Source organism: Python bivittatus, unplaced genomic scaffold, assembly GCF_059951505.1.
Source record: "Python bivittatus isolate LINGU-HERP-01145 unplaced genomic scaffold, Pbiv_v1 ctg000210_np1212, whole genome shotgun sequence".
Lineage (NCBI taxonomy): Eukaryota > Metazoa > Chordata > Lepidosauria > Squamata > Pythonidae > Python > Python bivittatus.
In genome coordinates, this window is record NW_028277053.1 from 1,388,192 (window position 1) to 1,406,272 (window position 18,081).

Here is an 18,081-nt window from a genome sequence, read left to right on the forward strand (position 1 = left end):
AGGCTTCACCCACATGGTTCCAACCATGAACTTGACTTTTTTGACTCCTCCTGCAGATGCTCCAGGACTGTATTAATTTATCTGTTGCATGTTTTAGAGTTTGTTTACTTCCCACTTAATACTTAGCATAGTTATTTGTGTTTGTTTCTATTGCATTATAATACTCTTTTGAATTGTTACCTCCTGCTATCGATTAAAAGGTAGTTTAGGGTATGTTTCCTTGCTTGTTTAATTGCCTGCTCAATAAGTTAAAAAGTAAACATCTAAAATAAAAATGTGGTGAACACTGTCAATTAGTTCAGGCACTTTTTCTGAATATATGAAAAACGTATCAGTCGGTATTGACATCTATCATATGCCAGAAATCTACATCAGTGACGTAGATCTGAAAAGTGGGCAGATAGATGTTTTTCCAAAGCTGTGAAGGTTCTTCTAGATGGTCAGCATTCATACAAAAATGTCAGCAGTCACCTCGCTTTTGGATGTTTGTAATATCATCCCTGCAACTTATGTATGCTCGCCCTCTGTAGTAATCAGATGTCCATTCATTCAAAATCCCCTTTTGTAACATCTTTGCAGTACTTACTGTCAAGTATTTTTAGCCACTCCATGATCTCAGCATGCTATGAAGTTAATAAGTTGAGGTTCCAGAGGAAAAGGAGAGAATAGATAGCATAAAGAAAAGTGTGATATGGAAGTCTGGGCATCATTTCATGAAATGGCATCTTTATACCTGTCAAGGCTCAGAAGTTTTATTACCAAGGAATTTCACTTCTGCCTCTTATTCTTAACCCACTGCCCAGTACTCAGCTGGAGAGGATTTGCTGATCTAATATAGATAGCGATTTTGTAGGTTTGTTGAGATTTATATAGACAGCACCTTGGGATCAGGAATTATATTTTAAAATGTAATAAAATGTTCCTTGGCATTTTTTTAAGAAAAAGAAACTTACAAATACCATACTTAAAAAAGTAAACATCAAATAATCTGTGATATCTTTCAAGAAAATGTTGACATAGCTCAGGAGCTTCTTACTGATCCCCGAGTCGCTTGCTAAAGTCAACTTAATACACTCATTTTCTTCACTCTGCCACTGTACTGTGAAGTTACCTATCACTAGGAAGATGGGAAGCTGAGCCAAAGATTGCTATCTTTTCTGTATGCATAAAAGAGCATAATCTAGCTGTTTCTCATAAACATCAGAACTTCTATAGAAGCTCGGTAACCATATGAGTGGAAAGGTACTTCAGCTGAAGAGATAGATTATCATCATTACTGCATTTATCAGGGACTTCTCCAGGTTGACCCCATGGGTTTGGCTCCCTGTCCTCTACCCCTTTAAAATATGTTCTTTTTTAAAATGGCTGTCATTGGTATTCCTGACATAAAAGCACCCACGTGTTATTCTTCCGTGATCTTGGCTTTTTTATATTTTTATTTTTATCCATGTTTCAGTGTTTTAAGATTGGTTGCCTTGGTTGAATTGTTGCTGTGTTTGTACACTGCCCAGAGTCACATTATGTGAGATGGGCGGCCATATCAATTTGCTAAATGAATAAGCAAATAAATAAATAAATAAAATATTCTGCTCTCAGATCTAGGTTTTCTTCGGCTCAGTATGTTGGATAAGTCTGGCAACTTAATACTTGCAGGCACATTATGTCGATCTTTTCCCAGAAGATCCAGAAAGATTTCAGGTGAGCATAGCAACTTATTGCAAGAAGTTGGCATTTCCCTTTGAGAGCATGCATGACTTATGGGCTGAGATTGCTGAAAGTTAAGATCTCAGCTCTAACCAGAAGGAGCCACTCAGTTCAGTTTCCTGCTCCGTGCAGAAATGCAAATGAAAGCATCTTGGGCAGATGTCTGTCCATTCTCTGTCTGAACACATCCAAAGAAGAAAAGCTCACCACTTCTCTGGGTCACTGATCCTACTGTTAAACTGCCCATACTGTCTAATTATGGCAGATTCGGGCTCCTGTCTGAAAACAAAAATATAAATGGATCCCATGGCCATAAAAAGCTTGTCCCTATACTCTACTTTCATTGAGCCAAATGAAACCTTATTTTTTAACATTAATTTTGGTGCCCAAATTATTGTGCACATTGAAACCACAATACCCAAAAAGACTGGTGGCCTCTGGTGATTCATAATATCCTTATGCTGAAAATGTCCTGCCCATAATAAAGAATATTAGTTTATCACTATTTCTGTTTTCCCCTTGGGGCTCTTCAGATGCTTTATTTGAAAAGGACAGGCCAAATAGAACCTCTGAATATCATATTAGGTGGCACTTAACAATAAATAGATGCAATATTAGCCTGTTGCTTTTATAAATAATGCTAAGCTGTGAGGATATTCATTTGGTTTCGATTTATTGAGACAAACAAATCTTCTCATGGTGGCTTACACACCATTCCACGTTGGCTTGCTCCACAACCCATGCTTCAACAAAACTTTGGCTTCACATTTGGTATGAATGCAGCCATTGTCTTTTCTGTGTGCTTGTGTTGAGTGTCATGCAAACCAGGAACTTGGGATGGTGAGTGGGGAGAGGAGTCTAAGCATTTACAGAAGGACCTCTTTGCATCCCAACCCTGTACATTCCCCAAGGGACACCAGATACTATTCCACAATAATTAATACAGGCCTAATAAATCATTAAACAATGCTTTAATCAATAGCTACTCTTCTATACATTGATGAACTATATGAATAACAGAAAGATGATATGCTTTGGGGGAGTTTGATGAGCATGAGATTATTAGTGGTATTATCATTGCAACTAATGTGTTTATTACAGTTTTGTTATTCTATTGTTACTATAGCTATCAAAGCAATTATTGCTTTTACTACAATTTTTAAAGTGATTGTGATGAATATATATATTCATCAGATATAGAGATAGAGATAGAGATAGAGATAGAGATAGAGATAGAGATAGAGATAGAGATAGAGATAGAGATAGAGATAGAGATAGAGATAGAGATAGAGATATATCTAGAAAGTCTTCACTTATGTTTTTGAATACACAGTTGTAACATACAATTAACTTAGTGCCTTGAGCAACAAGGAAGCTAATATTCAACACAAGGGGAATAAAAAGGAAGATACACTTATGTAAGAAAAAGTGGCAGAATAAACATTTATGCCTGTTAGAAATATTTAGGCTTCTTTCAGAAAAGAATGGGAACTTCTGGGTAAGTTGGAAGGTATTCCAGGGACAAGGAGGGTTAGAGATTTTGTTCACTCCACCTTTTGAAGTGAACCAACCTGATCTCTCCATTCGTAACTAATCAGCAGAAAATAAATATTCTGCAGAGAGAAAATATGTTTACTATTATACAGTTCATAAAACTTGAGAATAGACATGTTGGATTTCAAATTCATTGTTTACCAACCTTACAGATGTGGACATTCTAAGTATGCAGATCATAACCCAATCGTTGTAAGACTAAACTGAAGAACTTTAGATCAAAAAGGTAGAAACTTCATGTACTTTTCTTATTACAAGAGGACAACAGATCAGTGTCATTGTGAACGAAAGAGCTTCTTCTAAATGAATTTAACTTCTCATGCTTCTTTATCCACAGTATGGGATGCTAGCAAAACATTCACAGGAGGATTGTTTATTTCTCTGGCACCAAATAGAGAGAAAACTATGCACAAACCAAAGGACATACTGTCGAATGACTTGAAACATTTAGAATTAAGGCACAAACTCCACTAAAATTTGGACTTAGAACAAAAGATTAAAGTAATTCATAATCAACTAGATTTAATGGAAGTAAACAAGACTTATAATAAGGAGAATGTTGTTAAACAGAAATATTTTTGAAAGCGGCAGTAAGTCAGATAAATTGCTGGCTTATCAGCTGCATAAGGAACAAGATAAAAGAGGTATTACCTCTATTTAGGATGGAACTAGACATGTTTCTACAATGAAGGAAATGATGGAGCAAATTTGTCAATTATTATTCTAGATTATATAGCAGAACATAAGCAATTTTCTTTGGCTTTTGCAAGGCTACAAATTTTGCAATGCAGTTCTTGGCTGAAACAGTGCAAGAATGAGTAACACAATGTTTATTGAGAGATACAATGCATTTACAAATGAGCTATTTGGAAGCGAAATATTCTTATAAAAGTGAGATTCTATTAACAACATGAATTTCATGCAGAATTTTGTAATGACTTATGAAAATGAAAAACAAAACAAGAAAAGTAGTCCAGAAATCCAACACCTTAGAAGTTCCTGGTTCATCAGGAGACCTTCTACAGCTCCAGAGAAGATCTTCCATGGGCAATGCAGCCTTTCCTGACACTGGTTTGCCAAATTTTGAGCTGGGGGGGGGGACCATCCTGCATAACACTGGCATGGGATTTATTGAACTTCAGCAGTAAGCAAGGTAAAATAAGCATTGTCAATCAGAGAAATTTTCTTACTCTCGTTGAATCCGACAAAAGAGCGTTGCCTTTGAAATTTGTTTCAAAGGAGAAGATAATTTCAGTGCAAATCTCTTGGAAGGAGTACAGTATTCTTATTATGATATTCTTATTTAGTAACATTCTGGCTGAGAAGTAACTTCGCTTCCACTGTCCTGTCCAATGAACTTCAACCTCCCATGGCTTTCCATCTTTCCATTCGATCCCATGGGAACATATAATGTGGGAATTTTTTTTAAAATATTATTTAATGACTTTATTTTAATTCTGTTTGCCACCCAGAGTCACTTACCAAGATGGGCAGTCATATAAATTGGATAAATAAAGAAATAAATAAAATCCTTCTGGGGGACTTTTTCAGTAGCACTGCTATAGTTACTGCTGATGGAGAATCCTAACCTTAAACTATAATGGTAGTTACCTCTTGCCCTGGAGAAATGCAGAGATATGAACCCCCTTATTTCTCTGCCCTTACATTTAGCAAAAGATGTTGATAGACCATTTGCTGCAGCTCTAAAAATAGTTGTGTTAAGTCTCTGGCAAGATGATTGCACCTTTGAACATCAAAATATTCCAACACATGAATCCAACCAAAAGGGAAAATTAGGATAAACATTTGGTCCCAGCCTTATTTTTATAAACTTTAAATTGTTACCTTAAATACTGTGAATTTGGGGTTACTGATCTAATGGAAATGCAACCCATAATACAAAAACGTTGTCTATTTGCTGCTCCATACTGTATAGTCCACTTTTCACAAACAGGAACCTCCTACTGACCAGGTTTTTCAAGAAAATTCACCATGTGTGTGATTCAATCACGTGAAATATGAGTGACTTCCATAAAAGTCCAAAGGACTTCTATAAAGAAGGGAAAATTCCTCATCTGATGAGCCCCCTCCCACTTTGGAATATTCCTTGCTGATTTGATATGGTACCAGAATCATTTAAGAGTAACCCATAAACCCAAAACCAATTAAAAACTAAAAAATTAAAAACTAAAATCCCTAAGCCTAAAACCAATTAAAAGCTAGTAATGCGCTGGGAGAGTGAGCAACCTTCAATTCTGCACCCCAAATGTAGGCTGAAGGCATTATAATGGGTCCAGTGCCTTTCTTAATACACTTTAGCCAAATCCTCTTCCATCTTCTGTTCCTCATCCATGCCCTCTCTTTCCCTTTTAAGCAATATAAAATTCATGGAAATAAAACTGGAAATCTCTCACCCAGGTACATATTTCCTAGGATAGCCTGGGAATTCCCTTGAAAAAGGGAGGAGGGAAAAATTAGACTCACTCCCTCCAGTTCCACTGACTTAAAGGATTAGAGAGCTGAAGAAATGAAAAAGCAGGAAACTAAAGTCGACAGGAATGCCGGGCAACTGTTGAAGTGTGTAACAATCCTCCTCCCTCTTCTCTTTCTCCTTTTTCTCTCCAGTTAATGAATAACTCTGGATGTTGTAACTTATCTTACTTGGACTTGGAAAAATGCATTTGGCCAGCATTCCTTAACTGGTGTCCTAAGCATGTTAGACATATCTGTCTTATCACAAAGCTTGTAAAAAGAATGAAGAACAGGGCTCCCCCCTCTCCCAAATGGAGGAGCAATTGTTTTGACTTTTAAGATTAAATGTTTGGGAGAGATCAGATATTTCTCCTCTCTCCCCACTCCTCTCTTTTACCCATCCATCCACACCCGTACAGGTTGCTTGAAAAGAGGGTTTGTGCCATCAAACCCTCTGTAAGAGACAACTTTGTTTTCCTTCCTACAAAAAAAAAAAAAAAAAGCTGGGAAAAGTATTAAAGTCATTTTTTAAGAGCCTGCGCTCTCACAGCTGATCTGAACGCTCTTGGTTTCGACCAGCTGAGAATGGTTTTCTGGAGGTTTGATTGGTTTTTCTAAGAGATCTTTGGGTCTTGCCAGAAGGGGTCAGTGTGGTGCACACTTTCCAAACTGGGTGAGCAGAAGGGGAAGATGCTTTGGAAACCAAAGGAAGGTAGAAAGACTCTGTAAGCTCCCCACCTCCTCTTCTTTAGAAATGCAATGTTTGGCCAAAGTCTAAGCGGAAGCCCTCGTGTTGACACTGCAGCCTTTTTGTGAATCTAATCCCCAGCGATCGGAACCTTCAGTCTTCCAGCTCCGACTCTGGCTATTTCCTGCAGGCTAATGTGGATGGCAACCTTGCTGAAAGAGTAGAATCCCATAAAAAATTCTGAAACATTTGTTGAGATTTCCATACATATAGAGGTGGACAGCCTATTGAATGCCATGGCAGGGATTCAAAGACACCTTTGTGATGCTGTGCAAACACAACTTCAAATAACCGAGAAAATTCAAGGGGGTGGGCAGCAAGTCTTCATATAGAGCAACTGCTCCTGAAAACAGCCTCTTCCTTCCATTCCCTTCAGAAGTGTTTTTCAATCAGTTATTTTCAAGCTTGTTCACCTCCCTCCCCCCCCCCCCCCCCCAGGTGGTTAACCATGCTTTCTAAGGCTGCCTTGTCTTGCTGTGGCTAAGAGTCTAAGATGAAATGCACCTTGATAAAGAAGTACAAGAAAATGGCTGGTTACTTACAGCAGATCCTGCCCCCATGGGTTGTTCTCATCCTTCACCTCTGTGGCCACCAAATCACTATCCTGCAGGGACAGAAAAAGCTACAAGTGGCAGACTTTCCAGATATACTGCACTGTATTGTGGTGTTTCCACATCAACCTTGGTGGATGGTTCTAGTTGAGAAAGAGGCCCAGTAGCTACTCCTTTGTGGGGTGCTACAAGGGTCAATTCTCTCAACTCTCTTATTTAACATTTGCATGAAGCTACTGGGAGAGATCATCCAAAAATCTGGGTTTGGTGTCATCCATATGCTGATGATACTCAGCTCTACATCACTACCCTAGGCCAGGCTGGTGATGCTGTTGAACTCCTGTCCTGCTGTCTGGATGAAAGAGTACAGGCTTAAACTGAATCCTTGTAAGACCAAGTTATTGTTTGTCTGGTGGTGTCTCTTGAAAGGATAGCACTACCCTAGAAGCAGTAGGTCAACAACAACAATTTGACCATCAGGAATATTCCTGAATAACCAGTTTGGGTGCATGTTACAGGCTGGTTTGCAGCAAGCTGTGGAAGTGGGCAGTGTTAAAAATTGGAAGGGATATCCATTTTCTTTCTGACACCAGCACTTTTCTTTCTCTTGCTGTCTTCTCTCCCAAACAAACAATTGTCTCTAAAAACAAATTCTTTCTATAGAGATCTCAACAAATATCTTATTTAAAGATCTCGTGATTAGCCCAAGAGCCAGATAAGACCTCAATACTGCAGGCTTATTCTTTCTTTTCTTTTCTCGATGTTCCAAGGACTATCAAAGTGCATCCTGAAGCCCCACCACCATAATGGACACTGTGAAGAAAGGGGTTCCAGAAATGCTCCTTACTGAAAGCATTACCGACTGTACTCAATGTATTGATTTTCTGATGAATGTGCTTAGGTGTCTTGCCTGGGCAATTCACTTCTCTCAGCATGGATTTCAACTCCAAACATTTGTGGAGAAAAGGCAACGAGGCAGGACTAATCTTACCAGCTGAGATATTTACCATCCTTTACAGCTAGGATCTCAAAGAGGGTCAAATGTTGTTCTCCACAAAGAACTTCATAACATTTCCCCACAGCTGGTGGATCATAGGATTGGCCAACATATTTACATCAAGTTTTACATCCATACAACTGGGCACAAATAGATTTTTTTACATTTTTCTGTCAAATGTATGTGCAAACAAACTGAGTAGACCATTTGTCTTATTATCTCCAGGGGTAGGATAACTTTTCCATGCAATTTCTCAATATCAGGCCTCCTCAGAATAGTGAGTGTTACCATAACTGAAAAAGTTCATGGGAAGAACCCCCATCTTATATCTTCCCTTGGAAGAATAAAATGGGGGCAGCCAGGGAGGCTGCAGACTGCAAAAATACACGTCAACAAAAACATGATAATCCATCCATGAGTACATTATACAGATCATTTTCTCTTCTGAAAGAAATTCCAGAAGTAAATTCTCTTTCAATACTAGGAACCAATAGGAAAAAAAAAAAATGCAGGAGAATATTCTTGCTCACTGCTGACCAGCCTTTATAAGCCTATAGTTCTTTTCACAAGTATACAATAACTTTCCAGTAAATCACTGAGAAAAAAGCACTATAATCAGATATTGCAAATGTGAGTGAGTTTAGATATTATTCAGCATGTCCAGAAAACATTTTATCAACCATGATTAACAAATAAATAAAAAAGATGGCTCCTACGGTGATCCTTGAAGCAGTGACCAATGAATCTCCCGTCAACTCCATCTCTGCTTGAGTGATTTTTGGGATTAGAAGAATGTGAAAGCCTTTCCCTTCCTTTTGTGGATCAGATCAGTGCAGGTTACACTCCTGTTTCCTGCAACAGCCAAAGAAGCCTCTAGGAAACCCACAAGAGAAACATGAGAATAATAGAATTCCCTGTGTTTTGTTCTTCAACGATGGTTGTCTCATCTTGTAAGAATAGTGGAATTTCCTCTTCCATATTCCTTCCAAGGGGAGCCCCATCACAATCCTATCAGATATTAAAGGTGGTGTTTTGGGAGGGGAGTGTGGAAAAATCAGGGTTGGAGTTTGTCTGGATACCCACCAATTCATTCTTGTACCTGCAAGAGAATGTCTCCTAAGCATCTGGTTTTGTTTTTTAATCCGCTTTCAGTTGTGACCGATTCTACGGAGACTGCCTGGACGAGTCCCTGCAGTTTTCCTGGCAAGGTTTTTTTAGAAGTGGGTTGCCATTGCCTCCTTCCTAGGGTGGAGCCCAGCTGGCAGTCGCAGGAAATTGAGTCTCTTCCATTGTGTTGGGTCCAGCAACCAGCAACTGATTTCCATTTTCCCATGCAAGGCGCCACCAGAGTTTTTCCTCCCACCAGGGTGAGAGTACCTATTTATCTACTCACTTATGCTTTCAAACTGTTAGGTTCGCAGAAGCTGAGATGAGTGATGGGAGCTCACCCCACCACGTGGAGCTTGGGCTCGAACCGCTGAAGTGTCGACCATTTCTGGCTGGCAACTTCCAGCATCATTAAGCCGCTGCGCCACCGCGTCCCTGTAGCTCACCCTTATGACACCAAATTGATAAAACATGTATTGTGATATCACTGACATAACACTGCCTTTTTGTACATGTCACATAAGTACAGAAAGGGTGATGTTTGTAGCTTGACACACATTTCATCACTTACTTTTCCATGCCCCGGAATGTCTTTGGTTTCTCTTCCCAGGTTAAACCAGGCTTGAGCTTTCTGAAGTCAAGGTCTGAGAGCTCTTTTGAGTTGCATGACAGCCACATTTCACAAATTAGGTAGGGCCAGGATGGAAATGATTTGATTTGATTTAAAGTAAATGTAGTTAAACTTAAAATGAATTAAACACATGGTGATCGTGCTGTAGCTGGAATCAAAGTGCAAGTTGAATCAGAGGTTCTTAACTTGGGGGCCACAGACCCTTTGTGAAGAGAATTTCAGGGGTTCTGTGAATTTGGATGGGAAAAAAGAAGAAAAATTAATTTTAACTTGCCTATCTTCTAAATTTATTTATTCTTGTTATTGATTTAATGGATTAATAAAGAAGCACATATATAACCATATTACAAATCTTTTATTTTTCTAATATTTTGACAATTGTATTTGGTTTCCTTTGCAATAGATTCTATTTCTATATGTATTTTATTTTATGCATTTATTTTTTTTCTGAGAAGGGGTCTATAGGTTTCACTAGACTCTCAGGTGGGTCCAGGGCACAAAAAGGTTAAGAACCCCTGCTCTAAACCTTGGTTAACATAATATATTTGCTGTGATATGCAGATTGAACATAGCAACTGTGTTATGGTATGCAGACAGTAGATTCATATGGTCAGTTCAGATCATTGATTCATCCTGATTCAGGGATTCAAATCATTTTGAAAACTCAAGTGAATGTTATTTGGTGCTTTAATTCAAGACTTCCAATAGGGTCAAACTGATTAATTAAATTGGAAAATGGGCTTTTACACATGCAAAATAGTATTTCAAATTTATCCAATGGATTCAGAGGCATTTATTTCAATTCAGTGGTGAATTGATTAAGGGAGCTGATTTGTAGTTTCAATCAAATCAGTTTTAGGTCAAACCTGGTTTTGTGCAGCCCTAATAACATGGCATATTCAAACAAATTAACCATAGTTGTAATACTGAATGGGGAGGGAAGGGAAGGGAAGGAAAGGAAAGGAAGGAAAGGAAAGGAAAGGAAAGGAAAGGAAAGGAAAGGAAAGGAAAGGAAAGGAAAGGAAAGGAAAGGAAAGGAAAGGAAAGGAAAGGAAAGGAAAGGAAAGGAAAGGAAAGGAAAGGAAAGGAAAGGAAAGGAAAGGAAAGGAAAGGAAAGGAAAGGAAAGGGGAAAGGACCAAGCAATTTACCAAACCTGCAGACAGTTGTTTGTCAACATGAAGCTTGTAATTGACATTAGGACTGCTGTCTATTTTTTTAATTAGTTGCTTTCTTTTTCTTTTTCAAATGATCATTTACTGTTCTCATTGCTTTGACATTACACCACTCTCAAGGTGGGCTGAAAAGCCTATCACATCTCGAGGGTTCTCTGAATAATTAAATTCCCACTTTGGAAAACCAACTGAGGAATTCTTTCCAAGAACTTTTAAGATTAAGATTTTAAAAACTAGTTCATGAGTATGATTATTTATCATTTGTTGGTTGTTTAGCTTTATTTTTGGAGCCTATAAGAATCCAGGCTAATAGAAAAGGAATACTTGTATCTCAGTCAAGCACTGTGATGGGAATAACTGAAAACACCTTTAATCATCTGGTTATGGACCACCAATCCCAAAGGCTTCAGAATTAAGAGTTTATACTCTTTTTTTTTCTTTTTGTATAATTTTTATTAAGAGTCTTGAAAAGAAGATAAAAACTAACAAGAACTAATATAAAGTAAAGACAAGAAAGAAAGGGGAAAAACAGAAAAAGACAAAAAGTGTAAAAAGAAAGAATGAAAAGAAATAGTAATAGCTTCTGATTTTCTCTGCAGCAAATATAAGTACAATTACAAAATTACCTTTTACTCTATGGTTACAAAAAGAAAAGCTCTATTTTTTCTATTATCTATTTTTTCTAATCATCAAAGCCATTAATTATAAGATTATTTTCTCCTGCTTCATGCAAAAAGTCTACAACAGGTTTCCAGTCTGCAATAAATGTGGATGTTGTCTTTTCTCCAATCAAAGAAGTCAGTTTGGCTATCTCTGCAAGTTCACATTGATTTTCTCAGATGCAGAGAAGGACTTTGACAATTTGAACTGGGCTTTCTTGTTCAAGGTTTTGGAAGATATGAATTTTGGAGAGAACTTTATAAAATGGGTGAGATCGATTTACACTTCCCAGAAAGTGAAAATAATTGTTAATGGAGATCTAACAAAGCCCTGTGAGATACAAAAAGGAACTTGTAAAATGCTTCTTGTGCTGAGAGCCACAGAGGTGTTTTCAGGCAGAACCTGGGTTTGTATCTCTTCCATATTCTCAATTTGGCACAACTAACATAATGATTTTTAAAATCCACATTGATCTTGACTTTGTCAAGATCCCAAATACCCATGCCACCCAAATCTTAGGTCATGTTCTTCTAATTCCAAAAGCCTTCTGTTTCTCAGCAACATCCATTCTTTCATCCAAACCAAACATCAAGCTGCAAAATATAGTTTCAAATCAGATAAACCCAATTCTTCTCTTTCCTTTGCATCTTGCAGCACCTTATATTTAACTCCTGGTCCCCCCTCTCCCAAATTTAGATATATACTTCTGCCACTGTTTAAATGGTGCATCAGTTGTCAAAAGAGGTATTGTTTGTTAAAAACCTAAGCATTTTTTAAGGAAGAAATTAATGGGTTCTGATCATCCCTGGAGACAAATTGCTGGAAATGCCACATTGGTTCATACAAGGTGATCATATACTTTACGTGGCTTCCTACTGGACAGACCTTATTTCACATATTAATTTTGTTCTGGAAGACTTGTTATGCTTAGTTATGCTTATATTCCTTTGAATAGATAGTTTGGAAAGTTGTTCTTAAATATTTAAACACATGTTCTGTGGCCACAAATTCTGACTATTTAGAAATTTGGAATTCATATGCTACCTTATGTACTTAATTCTGCATTTGCTTCTTCTTATTAACTAAACTGACTCAAATGATACTAGTTCAGTTGTAAAGCAAGACATGAATCCTGATGTTAGTCTATCAAATCAGATCAAATCTTTATTACGGTCATAGACCAGCATAAGGAAGCTGGGGTACAGTCAATTGAAAAGCATAGAAGATACATCAGAGTCTAAAAAATATATGAAAAGCTAGAAGATATAAAAATATATGCACTGAAACAGAAAGTATATATAAAAATAAGAATCTAAAAGGAGGGGTAGGAGCATTAGGTGGGTGTAGGACAGCATAAAGGTTAGTATGTGGAAGATTGTATCTATCAAATTACAGACTACTCTGGTATGGCAAACTAGATGCTCATTAAGTCTAGTTTATGGCACAGATCATCATCTGATGAATTTTAAGCACTGCTGTGCAGAACCTGGCAACGCTGTATGTTGTAGCAGCAGAGAGGTGTAGAATTGTCCTGTGCACCCTGGGTATTTATGCAGTAATAGTGAGATGAGGCTAGTACAAATGTCTGTAATACAGGCACTGGGGAAGCACACGCTCTGTTATTTCTGTATATCCAAAATCACAGGGGCATTGTCTGTCCAGGTAAGGAATCTTCCTGTGTCAGCCTTCAAGGACAGCTGAAGAAAGGGCATGACATCACACCAGAGTAAAGGCCCTCCAGTGTTTAGGTAATTCGAGTTAAGTATGCCACAGGGGAGGCAGAGTACCTGTTGGAATAATGGTTGGGGTCCTGGCTAGATTCAGTTGGCACTCTGTGTCTGCTACATGCTGTTTAATGAGTGCTTTGGCCTGATCATATCCCATGCTGAGTAGAAGACCTGGAGAGAAGCCCAAGGATGAGGTTTTAGTTGCCATGTGGATTGAAAATCATCCCTCATAGTTAATGGGGCAAGGCCAAGGGGAAAAAAGGATAGACTGAGCCCATAGTTGAGTATGATCACCCACACTCTAGCCTCCACTTTCATGAGGCCTGTCTCTAGTCACAGGGTGGCATTAGAGACACATTTGGGACTTGAAGGGCTGATCTTAGAAATTTGGATTGTACAAGTTCCAAAGGTGCAAAATTGGAAAGGGGTCCAGCTGGGCACCATAAAGAAGTTGTGCTATTGGCTTGGCTTCAAATAATTTGAGGTATATAGTGGCCACCTCATCCTTGTCTTAAGGAATTTAAGGATGGCAGATGAGTTTCTCTGTGCATTTTCAGCAACGTAGTCCCCATGGGCTTTCCTACTGCCAGAAGAATGGAGGACTATCCCCAGGTATTTGAAACTTGTGGACACCTATGCTCCAAGAGTGACTCTTGGGCCTTTTGGCAAATGCCATGACTTTAGTTTTGTGATAATTGAGTTCTAGCTGGTCTTCTTTGCACTACCGTGTTAAGTGTTTTCAGTGTTCTTTTAAGGGCAAAAGGTGTTCTTGAAAGTATTGCTGCAACATTTGCACAGAGTAGAACAGCGATGTGCCTTCCAGCAAATTTTGTGGAGTAAAAGTTCATGTTGTATAGATAGCCCACCATGGAGTTGATATAGAAATTGAAAACTGGGGTCAATATGCAGCCTTGCATATGTAAGTCTAATTTTGATTGTAGTATGAGACTTATGAGACTCTTCTCTTCTCTTCTCTTCTCTTCTCTTCTCTTCTCTTCTCTTCTCTTCTCTTCTCTTCTCTTCTCTTCTCTTCTCTTCTCTTCTCTTCTCTTCTCTTCTCTTCTCTTCCCTTCCCTTCCCTTCCTTTCCCTTCCTATCCCATCCCATTTTTATCCTCTTTTTTGGCATATACACTAAGAACATATTAAAACCAATTAGTATTCTAGTTCTTACTACTGATTGTCCCAGAATGTGTATGTGAACAGTTCCAATGAAGCTTCTCTGAAGTTGCATATTACAAAGACACCCTTTACTACAGCTACTGTATATCATTTAAAGAAAGGGACAGCTGTCTTTAGAAATCTAACAAACGTTGTACAACTTTAGGGGGTATTTTCTGTATTTATTTAAACCATGTATACCCCAACCTTTTAAGCTAACATATCACTGAAAAGGGGTAGTTCCTGCCTTTAGGCTTATAATTTTAAAAAAAATACACAAAATTAAAAAAAGGAGGGAGAAGGCAAAAAAAAAATTCTTAGCAGTCTGATTATGGTAGAATGTTTAGGGGGGAGTGAATGGGAAAGGCCGTTCACTTGCAGGTCTATCAAAACCATCAAAGCCCCTGCATCAAACGTTGGCCTCTCCTTGGATGGTGTATATCACGGGAAGATTACTATGAAGGCAAAACAGGATTGTTCCAGAAATATACACATTTGTTTTACCATCCACGTTTAATGAAATCTGTCTTAAGACCCCTTTGAAGCATTTACCACTGGTTGAACTGTGTCTCTTTCAGGAGTGAAAAGGAAAACAAATCTCTTAGGAACAGATACTCAGAAGGAGTAAAGAAAATAAGGGGAAAAAAGGATCTGAAAAATCAGGTTTCTGATTTATTACATTTCAATGGAAACTCACTGCAGGCCTTATCTGATACTATTTGGTTTTAAGTTCTGTGGTTGGTATATGTGTGCTTGACCAAATTCTCTTATCTTCTCATTACTTGTGTTGTGTTCTGCTAGGATCCAAGGCTTCTTGATATACTTATCTTGTGTTTTATAATAAAGCTTAGGCTTCCATGTCCTGGAAGGAAAGCAGAAGAAGGCGGGGGGTGGGGGGGAGACACTTGGAAGATGCCAAATTTATCAGGGTCTGGCTGGGTTTTTTTGTAGAGCTGAGCAAAGACAAAACAAAATAGTAAGTGGGGGATACTTGAAGCAAAATAGATTTATGTAGTAGAATGAATTTAACTCACAAAGGTAATGAGGTCAGGTTATATCCTTGACTCTGTAAGGTATGTAAAGAAAGTTCTCAAAGGCAGTTTTACAAGGGGCATTTGGAAGACTTCCAATCATCCAGACTTCCCTGTTGGTGTTCTTTGCTGGTGTCATAATGAAAATGGAGCAGAGTTTGGGCAGACCGTTTTGAATATTTAAGGCTACCAAGATGCTGCTCCACTGGGCATAGTTACTTCTTCACAAGTAAACCTCTCACAGAAAACTGACAGCCAATCAGAGCTTCCCTTCCTAGCTAGTTGGTTTCATTCATGTTTGAATGAAAACCCAGATCCCTTCCTGCTTTGATGAAAGACGTTTTGGATTCTTCTCTGAGTGGCACGTCGCTGTTTGGCTTTTGAAATTTTTTTCAAAGGGGAAGCACATTTCAGTGAACTCCTCCTAGGTGTGGGATGTTCTTGATGTATTGAGAAGCGTGTGAACATCCCATCCACTCTCGAACATCTGCACCTGCCTGGCTTCCCAGGTTTTCATTCCATCTCCAGGGAGGGTTCAGGAGAAAATTTCCAAGATGGACATTTTTTAGACTGGGAAATATGGCAGCCAAGGAAGGTAACATGTATTTGATAGATGTATCTCATCAGTGGCCCCTCTACCAATGAAAGTAAACTCAAAAACACCATCAAGAGGGATTGGAAAGAAATGTTCAACCACTCAAGTATAAAACAAGAACATCAATCTCTCTTTTTCAGGAGGAAACACACACACACATACACACTTCTTAGGAAATTGCAAGGCAGATAAAGTACAAAATAACATTTCTAGAATTAAGACACTTTCTTTGGGATTCATCATCCACTCTTCTTGGAACGTAGGTCTCTTGTATTATCCACATTTGCTTGAATGGCAAAAATAAAACCCCAATCCTCCCTTCCAAAATCAAGTGATCTGGATCAAATGATTTTTTCAACATACATAGTCCTTTCTCCCTCTCCCTCTCTCTGTCTCCAGAACAACAAGAATCAAGTATCAGACCTGACCTGAAGAAGAACTCATCAGTAAGATAGGTTATTGCAAGTAAGGATAAATGGCATATCATTATCCCTCCAGGCTGGTTTGCTGGCACCAACCTGGTTTTATTTTGGCACTATGAACGACTGAATGAATTGTTTATTATTGGCCATCCACTAGCAAATTCCAAACAGAAATATAATTCCCGAGTACAGAGAGGTTAATAAACCTCGTTGCTACCATGTTGAAGAAGTGGAAGATGCTTCAGTTTCCCAGAGGTTTGGTTTTGTTTTAAATATAAATTAATGTGATTTTTAACTTGCCCCTCTATGTTTTATTGTGCTGCCATGCTGTTTTATAGTAACTGCTTTACAGAAATACTGCCCCCACTTAAGATTTGTGTATTTTTAAACTTTTACTGTTTCCTACCTTGGAATCATTTCTGAAGGGCAAAAGAAGAAATGCCGTAGGTAATGAATAAATAACTAAATATGATTTCACATTATGAGATTTTTTTTGAGGGGGGGTGCAGGATTTAATCAATGCATTATGATCTTTTTGGAGCCAGGTCAAGGCACCCTTATGTGCCCCAAGCATTTTAAATTGGTTTTATTGCCTCTGTCTGCTGTTTTATGTCTTTGTTGCATCCTGGTTTTATTCTATATGAAAGATGATGATACATTGTTTTTATGGTATTGTCCTCTGATTATTGTACGCTGCCCCGGAATCCATTCAGATGAAGGTTGCTGTCAAAATTTTAAAAATAAATACGGAAGAAAGACCAAGTAAAGGATTCCGCTGAAAGGGTCTAATTTTAATTTTAAAAATCTAACACCCAAACCAAAAATCAGGAAAACTGAAACCAAGCATTACAAATATTTGTTATTTTCAATTAAAAAACAGTTGGGCTATCACTTCTATTCAGCCTTTTTTTCACCCAATATGTTAATTAAAAAAATAGGCAGCAGGAAAATTGGCATAGATTCCATACGCATTTCACCTATAGTCATATATGCATGTCAATATTTTTATTTTTTTCATATGTTTTGTGATGGAAAGGTATTGAACTAGCAGCAGGGAGACCCAGGTTCAAATTGTGCTCTGCTATGGGAATTCATTGGATGACTTTAAGCCAAGCACCTGTTCTCAGCTCAACCTGCCTCCCAAGTTTATTATTCTGTTGGAAGATTGAAAGAAAGGTCGATACAAATTGAATAAATAAATAACATTTGGATGCATTTTCCCCTAACATATGCACTATAGTACGGGTGTGTACATGCATAAGTACTCTGTGTGTGTGTGTGTATACATATATATAAACAGTATTTTGAGGAATGCAGATTTTGGTAAGCAGTTGCATTCCAAATCATACATAAGTTCATGGGGTATCAGTTGAGTATGACTGAACAAAAATTCAGGCTGAAGGATTTCTCCTCCAACCTTGCAAAAATCATGGAACTTTGTAGGGACGAAAGAGAGAAGATCCATCCATCACTGACCAGCCATGTGATCTCATTGTGGGAGAAAGCTCCTACCATATAATCTAGGTAGGAATTTTAGGATCTACCCTTC